The sequence below is a fragment of the Sphaeramia orbicularis genome, chromosome 12 (assembly GCF_902148855.1).
Source record: "Sphaeramia orbicularis chromosome 12, fSphaOr1.1, whole genome shotgun sequence".
In the NCBI taxonomy this organism is placed as follows: domain Eukaryota; kingdom Metazoa; phylum Chordata; class Actinopteri; order Kurtiformes; family Apogonidae; genus Sphaeramia; species Sphaeramia orbicularis.
In genome coordinates, this window is record NC_043968.1 from 53226338 (window position 1) to 53243861 (window position 17524).

Genomic DNA, 17524 nt, shown 5'->3' on the forward strand with positions numbered 1-17524 from the left:
CACAACATCACATTTAACAAGAATTCATCATTAAGTTCTTTTGGGGAAAGTGTTTGTAGAGTGAAGATCCAGAATGTCGGAGCTTCACACCTGAAAAGTCCTTTGGTCTGCTTATTTGATTTGGATTGAATGCGGACTTTATTTTTTTCATTTGGGTTCAGATCGCATTCACATTACACTTTTTGCTAGTGGACCAAAATGCGTGAACAGAAGCACGCATGTGACGAACAGCGCTGACATTGTGTGACAGTTTGAGTTTGAGCTTTAATTAATTTATTTTATATTATTTTATTGTATTGATTTGTAGGGGTGCCAGTCAGGTCTCTCTCCTGACATATAAGATGTTATGTTAGTCAGTTTAAGTCGGTATTTTGTGTATGTTTGAGTCTTTGTTTTTTGTTGGTTTGCAAACCCTCAAACTTCACAAGGGATGTGAGTTTTAATTAAACCCACACCCCATGCATTAAATGACAAAACAAGAAAGCACACATTCAAACCATGTAAATTTCAAAATCATATATTAAACAATAAATGCACAACTTAAATTTCAAGCACAATTCAATACCCAGTCCCCCCCCCCCAAGGTTATAATTGTCAACGAAAACTAACGAAATGACGAAAACTAGAATTGAAAAAACATTTTTTTAACTGAAATAAATAAAAACTATAATTAAAAGACAAAAATGATAACTAACTGAAACTGTGTTGTGTGTTTACAAAACTAACTAAAACGGATAAAAATTATGGATAAAATTCCCTTAATTTTCGTTTTTCTCAATGTCGAATTGATATGAAATCGATTTATTTCCCTCAAGCAATTTTAGCTAGCAGCACCATATGATATTTAACGGTCGGTCACTTGTGGTCACTTGTGGTTTCCAGTCGTCTTCTGGTCCCCACTCTACCTGGAAACATGGAGACTAAAGTTGGGAGAAAGCAGCAGAGTCCTGTCTGGGATTTATTTGAATTCGACGGCAAAGAAGAGAAAAGATATGAAAAAACTGAAACTAAACTAAAACTAAGCATTTAGAAAATAACAAAAACTAATAAAAATTAGCAAACCTGCTCTAAAAATGAATTTAAACCAACTGAATTAGAGAAAAAAATGTCAAAACTAAATAAAACTAAACTATAATGAAAAATCCAAAACTATTAGAACCTTGCCCCCCCAAAGTCCAAACTCAAAAAAATCCACCAACCAAGCAAAAATCCAAACTTAAATTTTCCACCATTTAACAGGCTTTGAAAATAAGAAAATAACAAAAAAAAAAAAAAAAAAAAAAAAAAAAACAGTTCAGTCCATTTAAACAAAAAAAAATCCACTTCGGGTTTTTAAGTTTTCAAAAAAAAAAAAAAAAAAAAAAAAATCAGTTTGTTTCAATTTGTTGCTTAACAGAAACAAGCGCGCAGTTCAGTTCAAGGTTTTTTCAAAAAAAAAAACAAGAGGGCAGAAAAAAAAAACTTAATTTACTCACTCCGCTCCAATGTCCGGTCGCAGTCAGTCAGTCTGTCATTCAGTCCAGTCCAGTCAGTCGGAATTCCGGTCCGGGGTTTGCTGCTGGATTGCTGGTATGTGACTGTCTGTGCTGCAGTGGGATGGAGGTGACGAACCAAAAAGTGAACGGATGAAGATGAACGGTGTTGGTAAGAGGTATGACGGATAAAGCGGACGTTGTTACGGGCTTAACTACCCTACTGTTGTCTTAGTCTATGAGCTGTAGCTCCGACGCTTCCCTCTACATGCAGACTCGTCCACCCGGAATGCGTATATGGGGGGGGGGCGGGGGTATTTAAAAACTGGCGCCAACTTCGGGCAAATCAGGTGATGACAACGTCGCGACAATTTCCGGGGTGGATCCGGAGGCTAACAGGCATGTTATGGGGGGGGTGTTTGGGGCGACTTCCAGGTTGTCACAATTGGACAGAAAAGTTGGGGGCGGGGTGAATCAGAGACGGCAGGTGTTGATGAAAATAGATGTGGTGGTCCTATATACAGTTGTCGTTTTCAGAATATTTATTGTATTTTTACAGACACAAATTTATGAAAATAATGCTAACACTCAAGAAAAGCTCATTCGGAGCCAGTTTCATAATCTGGGTATCTGACCAAATGTCACTGGCACATTTAATTTCCTCATTGCTCCACGTCTGTTCACAGCTCATGTCTGCTGCTATGAGCTCTGACCACTCGTAAACCTCGGCTACTTCCAGCGGCTACAGTGGCTCGACAAGCACAAAAAGGCGCAAGATTCCTTGGTTTGGTTCGGTTCGAGGTCATTCACACCAGAAGTGAACTGGCCCAGAGTCCGTTTGGAAGCGGACCGAGACCACCGTCCGCTTGTTTGGTTTGAATCAGAGCTCGCATGTTTGTATTCACACCTCAAAAAAAGTTCGGACTTTCTGGGGAAACGAACTCTGGTCCATTTTAAATGGACCAACCGAGGTAGGTGTGAATACATCCTGAGTTCATCCTAGTTGGACACAGCTGTATGACTGACTGTGCCCCCTGTTTGCTCAGCCCCTGACTGGCTACCTCTGACAGGGTAGGCCATATATCTGCCTGTATTGTCAATGCTGCTTTTAAATCTCTGCTTAAAAAAGGTCTAGAGGACAGAAATGTTGTTATCTTATATTAAAGATTTTTGCAAGTTGATTGGACAGTGTGCAGGATACCTTTTTTTTTGTTCCTTCTTCAATACAGCAACTGAAAAATTTTAATATTCCTACAACAATGAATACTGGGGACCAGAGTTATTTTTAGGCCTGCAGTTCACAATGATGGTCATGTTATCAAAGTGGTTACTGTTAGAGAAAAGGGACTGACATGTTGTGTTGTTGCAAACCAAGTTGGTTTTGCTTTTATCATTTAGCATGTTATAAAATGATACCACTGTTTGGACTGAGCTGCAGCAGTAAGGTATGACTTCTCAAAATTTTGATTTTTTTTTTTTTTTTTTTTGTATGATTTCAACTTTAACCGCCTAAAACCCAGGACATGTCAGCAAAGTACAAGCTTTTTTCATTGTTTTTTATTAAATAAGTGCCTATATTGGAAACATCGTGATGCAACAGTTTTTTCAGATGCCGTTTTTTAAAATTTTTATGGAATGTCCTTTGTGGTGGACAGTTTTCTTTTCTTTTTATTGCATAAAGTTGTGAAACTCTTGATCACAAATGTGGACAGAAAACCCATACCTGGGTCTTAAGAGGATAAAAGACACCTATATGTAAAACCAAACTATGTCCTTCAAATCAAGAATTGGCGTACAACTGGAAAATGTTTATATTCCTGTAACAGTGGACACTTTCCCACTTACTTTACAAGTTTCAAAGAAATAAATCATTCTTAGGGTGTAAAAAAAAACAGTCAGAATATAGGTTTTTCAGGTCTGTAATTCAAAATGATGGTGTCCGAATAATTTGAATAAATCTGTGTCCTGTACAAACAGGACTTGCATAGTGTGTTGTTGCAAACCAAGCCTCTTTTGGCTCTATCATTTAACATGCTATTAAAAGCCACCACTATTTCATCAGGCGTGTTTGTGTACTTGCTGTTTGCTCCAGGGGGATTCTGGGAAAGCAGCTCTGGTAGTGGATTTGTTCTAAGTGCCAGAGGCAGGAAGAACCAGGAGTTATAGATTTACCTATATGTTTGCTTTTCTTAGTAGATACAGTACACTGTTCTAAAATAAAATCTGCATAATATTTCCAGGAGCTTGCGGCGTACAGTGGAAGCAGGCGGGCAAACAGCAGCACGTAGGAATCTGCCGCTGCTGTGTAGCTTTAGTAAATAGAGCACGGAACAAGTAGTGAAGCTTGGTGGTAATAATGGCATATTACGTAAGTGTTGCATAGTTTGCTAGTGCCAGCTGTCAGTACTAAGGTGCAGCTGTAACAGAGATTGGTTTCAATGCATCTGGGAAATATGAGAAAACCATTGAGTCGAGTGGTGATTTGTTGTGATTCCAAAAAGCAAAGTGCAATAGAAATGAGCGGCTTACCATGTGTTGTGAGTTCCTTTGCGAGCGGCAAAAGGTCAAACCAAGTTAAAGTTATTTCTGTACCTTTAAATCCTTATAAGTTTTACAGACCTCTGAACCAGACACAAACTCACAAACTTTCAGTAAGTGAAGTTTCAGTGGGGGATCATTCCATATACACACTTATCTCAACCTTACCTGCTCATGTCATGGATTTTTGTGGGGAAAAAAAAAAAAAAATGAAATGTTATTTCAGTCCATGTGACCTTGCCAAATCCATAAACTCTGCTACTTCTGACATTTGGCCTTTAGAGCTGAATTTCATTTTTTGTATTTGTCATCCTCACCCATTTTGTTATAGGACTGGGTTGAAATTAGTATATTCACCCAAGGAAAACACAAAAAACCTGAAGAATATATATATTTTTAAATTTCTTTTTTTATTTATAATCTTTATTTCGAACATGTAGATAGTGAAATCAAAACAAAACCAACCAACAAAATATCAGTAATGATACATAAAAGGTTGAGAAGTAAACAAAAGAGAAAAAATAATTAAAATAAATAAAATTAAACGTGCTTGAAAGGAGTAGGAAGAAGTAAAAACTTATATACTCCTACCCCCAATCTCTTTGTGGTATGTATTCATGTAAACAGCTGAAATTGAATGAAAAAGACAATTAAGTTTTTACCCCAAAAAATGATTAGTATTATTAGTAATTAATCTCTCCATTAGGGTTGCATTGTTGGACCAAGATTTTAATTCTGTGACATGTATCATATCAATATTATATCTAAAAGCTAGTCCATGATGTAGCATCTGAGCTGAAAAACACACACTGAAAAATGGGAAAATGTTGTCATGCATTGCAGGTATATTGATATTTTAAAGACGTTATAATACCCATTGATCATATAAAGCTGTGGTGCTGTATAGATTTTTTGGCATCATTCACTGGAAAAAAATCACAATCTTACCAAATGTATTTTTCTCATTTCTAGTCCAAATATCTCATCACACTTAAAATAAGACATAATCACCTAAAGAGTAACTTTTCAGTGAGATATAAGAACTTATTTTTAGACAAAAGATCTTGAAAATTTTATTTCAAGAAATCAAGAAATTCAAAAAAGATAAGTTTCACTTGTTCCATTGGCAGATTTTTTTTTTGTTGCTGAATTCAGGATTTATTTATTTTTTTGCTAAATTCAAGGAAAAAAAAGAATCTGCCAACAGAACAACTGAAAATTATCTTGGTAAAATTTCTTGAAATAAGATTTCCAGATCTATTGTTTAAAAATACGTTCTTGTATCTCACTGAATAGTTACTCTTTAGGGGATTATGTCTTATTTTAAGTGTGATGAGATATTTTGACTAGAAATGAGAAAAATACACTTGGTAAGATTTTGATTTTTGCAGTGTATGTGATCATGTGTATCACTATGAGCAAATTATATCAGTTCCTTGAAGTTGTCGAACCAAATGTTTCTGACAGTTAGCATTATGGTTCAGTAGAGTGGATTTAATGGCTGTGATAGAAGAAATTACGACACGTTTGGTGAGTTTTTCTCATTTCCACCTTTACTTTGGACAATATAAAGAACAAAAGAGATATAAAAATGCATGTGTGTTGGGTCCATAGTTCAGCTACTGCCACATCTATTCAAATCTAATTCAAGAAATCTTACCAAGATAATTTTGAGTCGTTCTATTGGCAGATTTTTTTTTTTTTTTTTTTTTTTGCTTGAATTAAGAAAAAAAAAAAATCTTGAATTCAGGAAAAAAAAATCTGCCAATGAAGCGACTGAAAATTATCTTGGTAAGATTTCATGAAATAAGATTTTCAAGATCTATTGTCTAAAAATAAGTTCTTATATCTGACTGAAAAGTTACTCTTCAGGGGATTATGTCTTATTTTAAGTGTGATGAGATATTTTGACTAGAAATGAGAAAAATACACTTGGTAAGATTTAGATTTTTTCCAGTGTTGGAAAAAAAAAAATCCATCATTACTCCCAAGTGGTTTCAGGGATCTCTTTAGGTTTTCAGTGGTTTAGTTCTGGGATTTGGGGGTCTTCCTGCAAGAAAATCTTAGACTTTACAATATAAAACAGAATTTTCAAGCCATTATTATTACAATGAATTAAACTCTGAAACATCTACAACCATTATACTTAGTTCTGATGCTTCCCACATGGATTAGCTGGGTTTAGGAGGTACCAAAAATGACTAGGATGATACTGAAATTCATGTGGTCTGAGGGGGAACAAGAATTCAACCACCTCTGGATGGTTTGACGCAAGAAATTAAAAAAAAAAAAAAAAAAAGTTTTGTTCTACAACAGCATAAAACAGTATCGGGTCATAAGAGAAACTGACTCATACTGGAAACTTCCAAAACCAAAAAAAAAAAAAAAAAAAAAAGAACTGGTCCCTGAACACAAATGCACTCTATCAAATGGGATGAATTGGTTGTTGTTCGTATGGAGGCTTGGATCTGTTAACATCTGCTTTAAGATGCTGCACATGTTTTTACCAGAGGTCGGACGGTGAGACAGCACTGAATGAACAGATATGAAACAGCTGGACAAACTGGTGAACAAAGTGTTTGGAGAGAAACTGAACTCAGTGGGGACTGTGGTGGAGAAACGTACACTGAATAAAGTGGAGGATATTTGGGATAATCCAGATTATCCCATTTCATCTCATTCTGACAAACCAGAGGATCAGCCACAGTGGACAACATGCAGGAGAAGCTCTGAAAAACACATTTACTTATTTATTTTTATTTTTACTTTTTATTTATTATTATTTACTTAATTATTTTTGGGGCAATTTCCAGATGATTTTTTTTCTTCACTGGTAACTTTTTTCATCATTTATTAGAATATCATCCTCTGTATTTTGCATTTTTTCAGTGAAAGTAAACATTTTTATTAATTTACTGAGAATTTAGATTTTCATACCATCTTGGAGTAAATCGGCTAAAATTTACTTAGGGGGTCAAATGAGTGGCCGTTTTTGTCCAAAAAAAAAAAAGTTGTAAGAAATGCATAGAACTGTGTTGAAATAATGCTAATACATTTGCGCACAGACTACTGATATTATTTGACAGTGGAAGCTATATTTTCAGAAATAGCACGTGTATGTGAAAACTTTTGCTGGTGGACGGACGTGACATTACCCATGATGCTCTGGTCAGTACCAGTACTTTATTAGTAATAAACTTATAGACTTATTATTGCTAATTCTCCTCTTATTCATAAATGTTAGTATTGTGGATCTAAAACAATAACAGCTGACACAAAAACACAAAATGTGGCAGTGGACTGATGTGACATGGTTGTTACAGATCCCATCCTACTGATGCTCGGCAGCCATGTCACCGTTTCCACTAATGATCCCTGTGCAAAAACTAGTATCAGAATTATTTATTGTGTAGTTTATCATCATACTAAAGAGGAAATAAAAATATAGAATTGTTAGTTCTTTATAAAAATGCTTATTATTAGAAAACTGTTGATTTAAAAAGTGACGTGTGACATTCTAAATGTATGTATTGGCGTAACATAAGCAGTATGGATCAGCACCATACTCCATATTGCAACCTGTAAAAATAAAACATGTGATATGTGTATATAATATTGTAAGAAAAATTGGGGAATCTAAAAGAATAGAATATTTGTTTTTCAGGTAAATTCAGTTAAAATATAACTTGGCCATTTGTGACATGAAAATATAGCATTAATAGTGACTAAATTGGACATTTTTGACCTGAAAATATAGTTCATATGACCATCAACATGTTGCAACAGAACTGAAATCCTGTAAATTTGCATAACTTGCATTTACCAACACAAAGTTCCTTTGGGGATTCACTGATATTGATTTCTTATGCACAAAGACATAAATAAGACCTCTAAGTAAGTTTTAGCTGAAATACAAAGGTGCAATATATCAAAACAGAGAGAGGTGGAGAATTGACTTAAATAAACAAACAAACAAACAAACAAATTCATTCTTCAATTGAATTAATGTTGCAGAAGATGACGGTGTTTCCACATTCACTCCGGAGCCTCTGAACGTCCAAATGGGTCATATCTGATGACCATGAAAAGATGACAAACTGTATTTTACCTGAATTACACACATGTATTGAGAAGATTAGAGTTTCAAAAGTTATTTAAAACTTTAGTTCAGTAGATACTGATCAATACAGCTGTTCAAGTCTTAAAGGGTAGATCCTCCATTCCCACTGCCATGATTGATGACTTGAGCTGATGGTAAATAAATAGCTGGCCTGTATCTGTATTTAGTCTTTTGATTTGGACAGACAAGAGAGAGCTGCAGAAGGAGCTTTATTAATACAATCATGCAAATCCAGATTCCAGTAACTTAATAGCAATTAAATTGATTTTTTTTTTTTCCTGTTTTTGGTGAGGTGAATTGACATGGAATGAAGCAAAACTTGTATTGAAATAAAGCCCCTTTATTTCACTGTTACTGCTGCTTTAGGCACCCCCACTTTAACCCTGTAAAGCCTGAACCATTAAATCATTGACAGAAAATTCCAGTTCTTTGAAATTGGAGCCTTTATTGGTCCTTCTGAACAACCAAACAACAATTTTTTTCAAATATCTATTTCCAGTATGAGTTTCAGTTTTGTATCATATTTGATACATCAGGTCTCAATGCTCAAATATTATTTTTGAACAAACAAACAAAAAAAAAATATAACACAAACATGTCTAACACATTGGTAATTCCTTTTCAAAATTGGCAAAGTTCTCCCTCCTTCCTCATTAATGACAGTCTTGTAGTGTCACTGGGCTTCAAAACTCATGTATCAAATATGATATGTTTTTATAGGATTAACTGTTACTGTTGCTGCATACGGTGACATTTTGTACTTATTAAAAATATATTGTTTTTTATGTTTGTAAAAATGTTTTGCATATTTTTTAAGTAGTTTTATTCTACCTTACTTACCATATATATATATATATATATATATATATATATATATATATATTTTTTTTTTTTTTTTTTTTTTTTTTTTTTTTCTAGTTTATTATTGTTTATTATTGTGCTACAAACCGAGACCTGGGTAACTATATTTCGTTCTATCACGTACCATTGATCAAATGACAATAAATCTGAGTCTGAATCTGAGACAAAATAATAGCATTGCCTAAATATTTAATGACAAATTGCAGTGAATGACAACACATTGACTTTCTTCTCTCCATTTAGTGCTATTCAGCAATATGCTAATGCTGAAAAAAAAAAAAAAAAATTCAAAGCCATTTGGGTTCCCGCCAATATGTGAACATGCCAGCTTAACTTGGGAAACAAAATGATATGCCTAACAACTAGGTCAATTTGTTTTCTGTTGGCAAGAAATATGCCCTCACCACTCAGCGGTGCAGAGCATTACAGACATAAAAACAATACAAAATCTTGGCACAATACTTACATTTGTGTCACTTGCTATAACTGCTGTTGCTGTACATGGCACACATAGTATTTCTCAGTCTTTGTCAGTGTTGTTGCAACCATAAGAAATCATGATGTATCAAAGAGATGTTCCTGAAACGCCAGGAGATTTTATTATTTCTACAAAATACCAGACTGCTCAAACTCACTCTACAGGGCAGAAATGCCTAGAGGGAGCAGACCAGCCTGCGGTCATGGAATTGATGTCTGCACTGTAGCATAATAACCAGTGTGATGTACCACCATGTATTGTGGAGTAGAAATTTATAAAACCATGTGTGTTTTAGCATTAGCACAAAATATAAAATATAATACAAAGCTGAACACATGTTTCTTGATTTTAGCAGCCTCTGGTGATCAGCCTGTTCTTAACCCTTTATTGGGCAAGTAACTACTTTTGGTAATATCCACATACATGACAAGACAGTGACAGCAACAGTAACAGTGAGAAAACAATCTCAGGTCCAATGTGGTCTCCAGGGTCTGTAAGGTCCACCTCTGCATGAACAGTGAGTGTACCTGCTTTGTTAGGTACCATGAAGTAATGGTACTAATGTAAGGAATGATGTTCAAAGGGAGAATGTGGATGTGGACAGGGGTCTGGATCAGCACTTATGTTGTTCTAATGTTCTAAAAATGTTGTAATGTTTCAAAATACATTTTCCTTTCACATTACATGTGTTTTTACTGCATTTTTCATATATACTTCTTGAATATTTTTATTTTATTTATTTAACCCTCCGGTATCTGGGTGCGCCTTTTACACACACTTTGCACTTCGTTTTAAAAACTTCACATTATTTTTCACAATTTAAATAAGGTTAGAATTCAAAAGTTGTTCATTTTTGCACGATCTTTAAAATTCCGGCCACCAACTAAAATGTGCACATTGTAAATGAAAGAAAATTACAAGACTAGCATCTGTCTCCCAAATGTGCCTAAAACACACTATTTCTTCCATTTGATATGTATGATTAGGGCTGACCTTGATTTACAAAAATAAAATCAAATTAGAGCAGAAAAATAAATCAATATATAATATTTAATAGTTTGATTTGTAGGTGTGCATTTTACGCACACTTGGTGACAGATGCACACATTTTTGAACATTTGACCTAGTGCCAAAAATAATAATGCAAATTAACCAGTGTTGGAGTTATTCATTGACATGTGCCAGGCTGCAAAAATTAAATAATATGTGATCCAATTTTTATGTAATATATTGAAAAAAAAAATGTTGTGTGTTTTTTGCATCCAAAAAAAATGGTTTGTTTACATTACAAACACGGCATTTAAAGGGTTAAAAAATGTGACAATTATTGAGTATTTGGTATTTTTATTTACGGTTCAAGTTGATGAAATAGAAAAAAGTGTAAAAGAATTAAAAACAAACTGTAAGAAAATGTTTTTGACATTATTCCACAAGTGTGTGAAAAACGCACAGTTCGTGCTTAGTAAGGGCCTTGGTGGACGGGATACCGGAGGGTTAACCAGGCAGGTTAGTTGAGAACTGATTGTCATTTACAATAAGGACCTGGTCAAGAGGCATGGATGGATGGATGGATGGATGGATGGATGGATGGATGGATGGATGGATGGATGGATGTTTTTTTATTTATAGACTTATGGACAAGGAACCAAATATGGTAATTTCACTGACCTTGATTTTCTCCATGACAATACAAAATGTTGAAAAATTTTACAAAAGTAATGAAGTGTTATGTCCTCCAGTAACACCCTGAGGTTGAAGTTTTGAACTTCTATGTATTTCTATGCTCGCCCTATAAAAGGTTAGGGCATTTTCTAATTCTAAAAATAAACCTTAATTTGTTGCTTGAACTCTGATTCGTCGCCTGAGACTTGAGACATGTTGCCCGTCCTGCATACCCTCTCCCTGCATGTCCAGATTGTTTGTTGCAGTTGGCCTCAGACGGTTTGGTGTTTTGGTGAGGCCATGCTGTCTGCTTCTTTGTCTTCCCTGTGGCTGTGTCTGCCTCCTCCAGGACACCCAGGGTTCGGATCTCTCAGGTGTCCTGCCATCTCTATCCTCCTCTGCATCTTCACTTTAAGGATGAAAATCACAGAGTCTGGCAACACGGTCTGTTCAGAACTGCTTTGTCTTGGTGTCACGTTCACTCTTGTGTTGCGGCACCTTTTTCACAATTTATCTGCATTCAGTTATGAAAAACAAAGCTATATATGCTGCAGATATATGCTTGAGTTTATTCATTACTACAACAACAACAAATAAATATGCAAAAAGGAGCATCCTCATGGAGCTCACCTGTTGATTTTAATTAGCCGTCTAAGATGTTTACATAACTCATCACCGTCAACTTATTAGTCTGTGCAAAGTCTATACGAGCCTGTCAGATTGACAGACTTACAGTGACCCTCGTCTGGCTCACACCATGAACTCTGTTGGAATAATCCTGCGACTGGGCCACTACTTCAGTTGGCATTCTCCTCTCGTTCACTATCTGCATGGTATCGTTCTCCTCGCTACATGGAGGAACACTGAGATATTGACATTAACATAAATCTGTTTGTGTTATTCAACTTCTCCAACAACACTATCTTGCATACAATGTCGAACACCATGACAGACAAATGTGGTTTGTTAGAAGAAAGAGAAGCAGATCCAGCATTGGAACAGCATTAAGAAAGTATGACGATCAGTTTTAACCCTTAGGGGTCCACAGTCACAGCACCATGACTGAATCACATGACATTTTCAACACATCGTAGCATCGGAAGTCCGTCATGTAGACCACTAGGACAATTGCAAACAAAAGTGCAGACTTGAAACTCTCTCCTACTTTTTATTTGATGTTGATAAAGAAAATACAACTGGAGATATGACGTTTTAAACCCGAGGCAAACAAGCAATATAACATTATTATAGCAATATAAAGAAAACGTTATATTTCTGACCATATCTTTGTCATTTTTTGTCCTTTTTCAAAATGGAAAAAAACTGGCTGAATTTATTAGAATTTTGATTTTATATACCTAATATTTGGAACCAATATTCACTTTTAAAGTCTTTGAAAAGGTTCGTTAAGCATCTTTGTACTATTTATGCAATAAATTATATAACATTTTCAAATCAGATTTTATATTTTTTGTGTGTTTTTTGTCCTTTCGTGTTGATATAGTAGGTTAAAGTGAAAAAATAATAGGCAGATGAGATAGATGAAGTTGTGCTGGAAAAAAAAAAAAAGATACCAAACATGGGTATAGTAAAAATTTCTTTATATAGTATATAAAGGCAAAATCAAAAGTACTGAAAAACAGCCAAAATAGGCTCAGACCCCTAAGGGTTAATGAGACTGTATGAATCCGAAGAATCTAAACCAAGGGTCATGTTTTTACGTCATTGTATAAATTTGGTTTGGTTATTCTTGCTTTCAGATATGCAGTTTTGGATCCAAACCATAGCAAACTAATCCACTATCAACTAAATCTGCTGCTTCTTTCCATCATTCTTTCTTCTTTTTTCCCAGTGTTTTTCTTTTTTTTATGCTATAACTTCCTGTAGTTGTTCAGAAACTTTGTCCATGACTGAACTATAGTTCAGTCTGACACAAACCACCTCCAGACCAAGTAAGGTAGCTGCAAAAGTACCTTTAAACTTCAGGCAAACTGCAAAAACATATTAAACTAGGCCAGGTATCACTATTTTAAGGTGAAGGTTCGTTGGTGGTTGATGGTTCATTCTTTATAAAAATGAGACAGCAGGATGGAAACGGGCAAACAAACATGAATAAAATTATGAAAATGAGGTGGGGGTTGGGGTGTCATATTTCTGACCATATCTTCATCATCGTCCTTTTTCAAAACGGAAAAAACTGGCCAAATCTGTGGATTCCAATCCACAGACTACATTAGCATTACAGGTAAGGGTAATTTTATATACCTAATATTTGGAACCAATATTCACTTTTAAAGTCTTTGAAAAGGTTCGTTAAACATCTTTATGTTATTTATGCAATAAATTATAGAAATTTTTCAAATCAAATTCAATATTTTTTGAGTGTTTTTTTGGCCTTTTGTGTTGATATAGTAGGTTAAAGTGAAAAAATAATAGATGAGATAGATGAAGTTGTGCTGAAAAAAAAAAAAAGATGTCAAACGTGGGTATAGAAAACATTTCTTTATATAGTATATAAAGGCAAAATCAAAAGTACTCGGCCAAAATGAGCTCAGACCCCTAAGGGTTAAACAGTGCTTTACTTTTTCACACATGAAAACTACTGCTCCAACACTTTCTGATACATCATCTCACCAGTGACGTGCAGTGGGGTTCACGGCTGGGGAGGCACTGACTCTTTCAGAGCCAGATCTACAAATATATGGTGGCCTGAGAAACTGGAATAGAGAGAGTGAGCAAAAGGAATGGCCTGGGTATATGGGCTCTGCATCAAGTCAGCATAGGTAGACTGGCAGGAACTCAACAGGAAACCGTCAAAAAGAGCCATTTCAGACTAAATATAAAAAAAAGTTTATGGTCTTACCTTTATTTGTACATGAAATCCATGCGCCAATCCTGGTGAATTAAAGTGTATAAAAAAGAACGAAGAAGATCATAAGCGCATGAATCTGTGGACTCACAGGTGCCATCTATCATGAGGCAGGGGTACTGTTTGCCTCCTCTAGTGACTTTTTCACTGCAGTTTTATGATCAATCTGCGAGCCTAAACACGTTACAGAAATACATTCCATACGTTATGCAGATTATGGAAGGATAGAGCATATAATCAGAGTGTTTGAAAGCATTTTAACTCCAATATACAGAGGGACAGCAATACAATATTTTCATCAGGTACCAGCAGAGTTCTTGAGGGGAGTAGACAGTTCTCCTGGAGGCACAGTGCTGCCTCACAATGCATCTCCTCCCTGTATTTGAACGGAGCATGCGGAAATTCTGCTTTTCTAATTGACAAAAAAATAAAAATAAAATAATAATAATAATAATAATAACAATATTGGGCAACACGGTGGTGCAGTGGTTAGCACTCGTGCCTCACAGCAAGAAGGTCCTGGGTTCGATTCCAACACCAGTCGATGGGGGTGGGACCTTTCTGTGTGGAGTTTGCATGTTCTCCCCGTGTCTGCGTGGGTTCTCTCCAGGTACTCCGGCTTCCTCCCACCATCCAAAGACATGCACTGATAGGTTAATTGGTTAATCTCAATTGCCCATAGGTGTGAATGTGAGAGTGATTGTTTGTCTCTGTATGTCAGCCCTGCGATGAACTGGCGACTTGTCCAGGGTGTACCCCGCCTTCGCCCCTATGTAGCTGGGATAGGCTCCAAGCGACCCCCGTGACCCTAGTGAGGATAAAGCGGGTTCAGAAAATGAATGAATGAATGAATGAATAACAATATTGGATTCGAACGGAAAATGAGTTTATAGGACATACCAGCTGACAACTATCAACATTTATTATATTTTATAGTCAAGTTTTTTTTCTTTTCAAGATTGACAAGGGAGGCTCTGCCTCCCCTGCCTCCTCTGACTGCACGTCACTGCATCTCACATGACTGAACTAACCAGTCAGGAGCTAGCAGTACTTAGATCAGTAAATGTAAGTGATTTAGAAAGGCAGATTCAACAGATGATTTTAGCTGCTTGTACACTACAAATGAGAATATTTAAATGTGTAAATGTGTAAATAATAATTTTGCAAACAAAAATGTAAATTGTTAATTGGGTAAACACTGTCAATACATTTTAACCACTACATGAATTAAGTTATTCCTTGTAATTTATTTCACTATTAAACCTTACATTTCTTCAACATAAATTACTTTAACTTCTGAGCCTTACACTATTACTATATTGTACTCCATTTTTATTTTAATTTCTAATTTGTAATATTTGTTGCAATTCATTTAGGTATTGTACATCATTTAGCTGCATCGTTTATGTATTTTGATGAAAACTATCTATTGGTATGTTTTATTAATTTTATTGCTCATGTATTCTGTCCAAATAGTAATAATACTGTTAAGATTAATCGGCCTGCATTTTGTTTTGTCTTCTGCTGAACAGTATATTAACAACAAAAGTAATATTTGCTCTGATTGTTTCAACTATTTCTCTGTTCCCTCATTTCATTTCATTTGTGGGTTCTTTTTTATTTCATATTCTACTCTTCCTTTAATGCTTGCAATGAAAAATGACAAGTTCCTTTAAGTTTAATTGGTCATGTTGTGTGAGCTCATTTAGGATTCTTTTGAATGTGTTCAAAAATTAAGAGTAAACACAGTAAACAGCTGGATACATATTTTTTTCTTGTTTCACTGAACTTGGATTGATTTTAACTACGAATCTGTTCCTGTTCATCCTCAGCAGTACAGGTCCTGTCATCTTCCATCATTCCAGTTCATTTGTCTGTTTTCTTCTACTTTCCCTTTGTAAGACTATCAACAAAGATGAGTCCTCAATGTTGTGGTCTTGCATGTCCAATCAGTGAATGATGGTGGCATCTTTTGCTCATCTTTTGTTTCGTTTTATTACCCCACCCTAAAGGGGAGGCAAGGGGGATTGTTTTTGATTCAGTTTATTGGTTTGTTTGTTTACACTCTAGCAGCAAAACTATTGGTTGAATTCATACCAAATTGGGTTTATAAATTGCAACTGATCCAGAATAGATGTGGTTAGATTTTGGGAAAAGTAGGTCAAAGTTAACATTTTTAATGAATTATTACCTCCGCCAAGGAATGGCGGAGGTCATGTTTTCATCAGGGTGTGTTTGTCTGTCTGTCTGTTAGCAAGATAACTCAAAAAGTTATGGATGGATTTTGATGAAATTTTCAGGACATGTTGATACTGGCACAAGGAATAAATGATTAAATTTTGGTGTTGATGGGGGGGGGTGGACACGACTGATCTGTCTTGGTGGAGATTTGTGCTCTCAGAGTGCTTTTTGAGTTAAAAAATATTTTCTTTTCCCACTTACATATAATGGGCAAAATTTCTAATGTCAATTTTGTTGCAATTTACTTCAGACTTGGCACATATATAGAGGCAATGTCACATCAACCCCCAGACGTTAGTCTGGTTTTGTCTGTCTTGTCTGTCACTTCCTGTCTTATTTTGTTAAGTCCTCCTCATGTGTCATGTCTGGTGTCTTTGCTTCCTGTTCCCCATTACTCCCACCTGTGTGATTACCTGTCCCCGCCCTGATTTGCTACACCTGTGTCTCGTTTTCTCCTTTCCCTCTTGTGTATTTAAGTCCTGTGTTTCCCTTTGTCCTGTGCCAGTTCGTATTCTACCTTTGTGTGATATTTACCAGCGTTTTTGGATCTTGTCTGTCTGTTTTTGAACCGGATTGCCTTTTTGACTCCTGCCTTTTTGTCCAACCCTTGTCTGTGCCTCTGCCTCCAACTGATTCTACGTGTGTTCGACCTTCAGCCTGATTTACTGGTACATGAGCCTGCCTGTTCCTAATGTCCTGTTGCCTATCCGTTAGCTTTCCCGTGTATGACCTGGTTTGGACTCTGACAATTCTTTGTTTTTCCCTAGTCGGGTTCCCAACGCGTGTTACCGGTCTGGGCGGTGAAGCACAGTCTCTGGTCCTGTCTCTGGATCCTGTGAAGAGTCCAGGACCCATTGTCTTCAAGGATCTGCCTATTAATACTGTCTGTGAATTGTCATTTAGTATTGTGTTTAATAAACACTGTGAACTTTTACGTCTGTCTCCGGGTCTTGCAATTGGGTTCAGTTTCCGTACTCGGACCATTACAGGCAACTGATATGCAGATATCACCACACGCATGATGACATCAGCTGAATCCATACCAAAATGAGAAAAGCACTCAGAGAGTGCAGGCCTCCACCAAGGCAGATCAATCCCCACCTGCCCCCCCATCACCACCAAAATGTAATCATTTGTTCCTTGTGCCAGTATCAACGTTTCCTAAAAATTTCATCCAAATCCATCCATAACATTTTGAGTTATCTTGCTAACAGACAGACAAACAAACAAAAAATCTTCCCCCATCCCGTCCCATCCCCCCGATCACCACCAAAATGTAGTAA